The sequence below is a fragment of the Penaeus monodon genome, unplaced genomic scaffold (assembly GCF_015228065.2).
Source record: "Penaeus monodon isolate SGIC_2016 unplaced genomic scaffold, NSTDA_Pmon_1 PmonScaffold_16449, whole genome shotgun sequence".
Taxonomy (NCBI): Eukaryota; Metazoa; Arthropoda; class Malacostraca; order Decapoda; family Penaeidae; genus Penaeus; species Penaeus monodon.
In genome coordinates, this window is record NW_023645762.1 from 2,242 (window position 1) to 7,962 (window position 5,721).

Below are 5,721 nucleotides of genomic sequence, written 5' to 3' on the forward strand. Positions count from 1 at the left end.
GTTTAGGATTAAGTTTGTTTTAAAGATTCTTTTTTTTTTTTTTTTTTTTAAAACACAGGGAGAGTAACATTTGCAGTTTATTTATATAGAGCGATAGTAATTTTCTCTTTTTAAATTTCGTTCATTCACGTTTCCTTCACTTGACAGTTACTCGCATTATACTATCAAAGTTCATATTTCTCACGTATATACTTTATTTATAAGTATGGCTACGAAGCTGAGGCTTTGGAGATATGCGATGATGGCGATGCGGCCTGTAGGTCGCCAGTAAGCAATATTTCTTCCCAATAATTTAGTTCGTAGCTAAGGTTTGTCGTGAGTGAGGAGGAATGCCGTGACTCGTGTCCACCTGCCCGATTGGCACACGCATACGTAGAAATACCCTAGAGTTGGCATATGTCGCTTGGGTTTCCATGGCAAGGATGGTTGTTAGGCGTTACTTTTTTTTCCTTTCATATATGTCTATGAAAATTATTTACAATTCATTGCTTGTGATCTTTTAATTCTATCGTTTTGTCGGTAGGTGAGCTACCTTCTGTTTACCCTTGGGTGAATTTTGATCCCTTGTTTGTGTAATGTGTGTGAGAATATGTTTGTATGTTCGTATAGTTTTAAGTATGTATGATGTCTATACGATGAAATGCCCGAAAATGACAAATGAAAATAAACAAAGCAGTATAACAGGTAATACGTTCGTTAACAGTTCATAGTGCAGCAGTGTTTCTCTATATATACACATGCACGTGTGCTTATATGTCTGTATACGCGAGTGCCAACGTTTCTATAGAAAATGTACATGACAGACACGTAGAAATGCAATAATTTTAATCAAAGGTGTGTACATCATTGAGACAGGTAAAAGAGACGTCTATTTGGCCAAAGTGGAAGGTGAACAATGTTCCTTAAACAGTCATCTTAGCCAAAGAAGAGCCAGCCGAAGGTTATGGTGCCACCAGTGGGAAGCGTGAGTGTGGTGGTGAAGCAGGTGGGAATGAAACACAGCAGGACGCAGCGGGTGAAGTTACGCTGACTTGACGACGGTCTTGCACACTCTCATTTTGTTCCTCACTCACCAGTTTGTAAACAGGAAGGTCGCCACAGAAATTGGCAAGATCCGAACCGATCTCTTCCTCAGGATTGTCGAGGGAAACAGCGGAAACTCTGACGTCAGACTCAACCCTCATGCCATCATCCTGATGGCCTTTAATGAGGCTACTTGTTGCTCGAAAGATTTAACGAGTCGCCTCACGTAACACGCCTCCTGGGATACCACTCGAGAAGCTGCTAGACCCTGCGAAGTACACAGACTTTTAGGTTATTTATGCTTATCTCTCTACTTATCATAGAATGAGTCTATGCAATTTTACTTATAGAAGAATCAATAACGTAAAACATTGAGTAAAAAAGGGTATTTCACTGCATCGAGTACTTAGTGATAACCTGACAAATATTACTTACTACACTATAATCCTCCAGAGTTTCCACATCATCGAAGTCGTCGGATTCGGGCATGTGGAAATGAACCTTCATGGCAAGGCGATCTACATCCACCTTCATGCATCTGTTTTTAGCAGCGCTGCTTCCCTTGTAACATACTTGGTAATCCTACCAAAAGAAAAAGCCATGTTTTTTTAATATTGATGTTTTCACATGAGAAATAAGATTTCAATGATCATGTAGGTATCGGAAACTCTTTAGCAATACGTGTTATGTCAACAGTCTGTCCACACCTGAACCTCAGTCTGTCCACACCTGAACCTCAGCTACGGAGAAGCCTAAGAGGCAGGACAGCATCAGCCAAGTGAACATGGTGTGATCTAGAAAGAAAATGGACTAATCAAATGATAGCAAGTTAGCAGATCTTGAAATATATGAATCTCTCAATCAATGAAAATATACAGTTCACACGCACTGAGAAACAGCACGCTAGGGACATAATCTTAGGTTTAAATGAAGAGAGAATATCTCAATGTGAATTATAATACCTGCGAGACAAAGACAATACAATATGTTTAGGTTATAAAAAAAATATTTCAAATAATTATACCATTACTCAATATCAGAGTGTAAAAAGACATACGAGTATGAAAATTTGTCACTCACCAAGAAGGGATAGTACCATTGATGTGAAATCGTCCTCGAGGCTTATATAGTTCCAGCGACCTTTAGAAATTAAGAACTGTTGTTAAAAGTTCCTAATTCAGCACCACCTGTGAAAACATTTCATATGTTCTCCATTTAAATCTGTTTATCGGCAAATCTTCATATTATTTCAGAGGAAAAGAAAGATGTATCAGCAATTCACTCTAAATGAAATATCGTATTGAAATACATGATTTTTTCTGTAATGGTTTCATTTCCATTTGTTTTCGGGGACACCCCTTTACGGGAATATGTGTGTTTTTTTGTTTTATAATATATATATATAAATATTAGAAATATTTTTATTTTATGTACATATAATAAAATATATATAAAAAATTATAAATTTTAAAATATTATATATTTATATATATATTATATATAATATATATTATAATAAAATAAAAATTTTTTAAAAGAATTTAAATAATAAATATATATTATATATATATATAATATAAAATTAAATAAATATAAAATAATATAAATATATATATAATATAAAAAATAAATAATATATATAAAATAATATCAAAAAACATATTTTTGTAAAATTAATATATAAATATATATATAAAAAATTATATAAATATAAAATTTAAAATTTAACACAAACATATTTTTGTAAAATTATATTTTTCAAAATTTTAAATAAAATTTTAAATTATATTTTATTATATTATATATATATATATATATATGCTGTCCTTTTAATGTAGTGTATGTTTTATGCCCAAACACCCCGACCGGTGGCGATTTTTTCGGACAAGCAGTGTATAATTTTCAAATGGTCTTTTTTTCATAAAATTTGCAAGCTATATAAAGTAAAAATGCAGTTTTTGATACGAATCAAAGTTTTTTGCATTACACTAAAAAATATTTTAAAAATTGTCATTGCGTGGCATTTTAGTTTACGAAAAAAAATGAAGGGATAATGACCGCGGGGCTGTCTGAAAAACAAAAAAAAATTGTTCATGATACCATGGTGCGTGGGGGGGGGGGGGGGGGGGTACAGGGTTTGTGAATAGCATGTGAAAAAGATGAGTGAGGAAATAAAAAAAAGGAATAAGGGGGGGGGGGAGTGGGAAAGAGAGAGAGGGGAGGGGAGGAGAGAAGGGGGAAAAGAAAAAAGGAGAAAAAATGGGAAGGGGGGGCGGAGATGAGGCGCAATGAGAGAAAAAATGATATGAGAAAAAAGGGGAAAAGAGAGAGGGAGGAAAAAATAGGGAGAAGGAAGGAGTGGGGGAGATTGTTTGTTTGATTATTTAAAATTATCTGCCGCGTCAACACTAAGGTCTTTACGGCAAATCCTTTTTAAAAGAAATATTAAATGTTTAAAATTTAAAAAAATCTATAAATGATTCTCAAAAATAACAAAAACAAATTAAAAACCAAAGCCAAAATATTATTCCAAAGTGTTTTAAAATGTTGAAAACTTATGCAAAATTAAATTTTAAAAAATTTTGTCTCCCAAAGGGAAAACTAAAAAACCCCTCTATGTCACAACCCTCCCCCAATACATTCTTCATGTATTTTGGGGGAGACAAGTAAACGTTTGGTTGAAAAATGTTGCACACTTTCCACTACATGTGGATTGTTAAAGGGGGCTTGGCACCCCTCACAAAGTGCTTGATTTTTACCCATCATCGGCCCTGATCAGCTTGTGTGCCCGATTCTTAGCTTGTTAATACAACTCCATTTTTGGGTTGGGATGGATGCTAGTCACCCAACTCCCAGGTCATCTCTAATCTCTCGCATTTTATTTCTGGAGTATGCCTCCATTGTTCCTTTCCCTTTATGCAAGACAACCCTGATGCTGGGGTTTTGGCGGTGTGTGGGAGAGAAAAAGGCATCACAAGGTGAGCGGAGCTGCCTTACCTTCTGATCACTCGCCATTCCCACTGACACCAACAGCGCTGGCACCCAAACAGAGTTTCTTTTTTCGTGTTGAATCATGACCTCCCCCACTATTGGGTGTGAGAGTTAAGCCTTGATTGCTTGCAAGGCACTACGAGAGTACAAATAATACAAAAAATGGTTCTAAGATCTCTAGTCATCTTAAATGCTGCAAAGGTGGCATTAATCGCAGGGGGATCGAGGCGCTAGAGAAAAACTGCCATGCATCTTTCCCTTTTCTCACGCGCAAAGCCACACCATTTTCAGATTTCGAACCATCTGTATATATTGCGTCGATCCTTGGTACTTAGAAATTGGGTGAAGAAATCCCTCTGACTTCTGCTTCGATCTCTCCTCTTTCCCAAATTTCCCACCAAATCCGTTTGACTTTATTAGTCCAAGGGGGGGAAATTGGGAATTCCAACGCCAGAACCTTTGTGAGCTTATATTAAGTTTTTTACAAGATTCCTCTTCTCCTACCTAGGATCGGCTATCCCCAAGGGGTTGAAAACCCTCGGGTGAGGGATCCCGGAATCCTTTTTAGTTCGTTAGTAAATCGGTTCATGTAGTCCCTTAATGAAAGGGTGGCTTCCACTTCAGCATACAGGGCTCCCCAGGTGAAGACCTGAAAACCCCGTAAAGATTCTGAGAGCTTTATTTGAACCGAGTCCAACATCCGGGAACAGGGGAGTTGCGAGAATAACTTCACATTAGTCCCTTTTTACGAATAAGCGCTTGGGAAGCCGTAGAAAGGGGTTTTACGGCTGCACCCCAAGATAAATTTTAAAAAACCCGCAAAAAAAAGTCTTTGTAGCCTTTCCTTTTAAAATGGTTTTATGGAGGCACCCATGTAATCTTGATCAAAAATTAGCCCAAGTTTCCCCTCTTTTACAAAAATTTCAGTGGGGGTTTTCCCTAAAAAGAGGGGAAAGGGTGGAATTTTTTCGTTTGGGAAAAGTATAGCCAGGTCTTGCTTGGGGGGGAAAATTTTAACCCTATATGTTGCCCCCTGTACCCTGATTATTGCAGTCTGCATGCGTCCTTGCACATCCCGTAACTTCCTCCTGAGCAGTACAGTTAAGTCATCCCAAAGATTACATAGAAGCACTTGGAACAACCTTTTTTAAGTCATTTATAGCAATGGCAAACAGGGGCCCAAAATTAAAACATCCCCGGGGACCCTTCCAGCTGTTTCCAGGGTTAGAGAAACCGTTTCCCCCCCGAAACCCAAAATTTTCCGTTACAAGGGAACTTTGTATAAAAGGGAGGGAAAACTCCCCTTAAACCAATGTCATACAGCTTCATGGATGCCAGCTTCCAATAGACATAACCTTTTTTGGTCAAAAAAGAGCTAACATGGACCGCTGTGCGAAGGAAATTTTGTATAGCATTTCCACCTCCCAAAGGGTCTGTGGTCGATCTCAATTTTCTAAAACCATATGATATGGGGTTTTAACAGTTTTCTTTTTCTAGCAGCCCTGTCAACCCGAATTTACCATTTTTCCATCAGTTGAGATCGCTGGTAGAAAATTGGTCTGTAATTTCTGGTGGAAGATCTTTGCCGGTTTAAAAATGGAAACAGGAATGAAATTAAAAAAAAGGAAAATTTTTCCAAGTGGAAAATGGGGCATTCTGGGGGGCCCTCCCAAAAGATTTTTTCCTAAATTGGGAAAACCCCATTTT

The 5,721-nt window shown here is 37.2% G+C and overlaps 1 pseudogene; it reads right to left on the reverse strand.

Moving 5' to 3' along the window:
* Positions 1-810: 810 nt before the first annotated feature.
* On the reverse strand, positions 811-1,820 carry LOC119569548 (annotated as a pseudogene).
* Between the last annotated feature and the right edge of the window lie 3,901 nt (positions 1,821-5,721).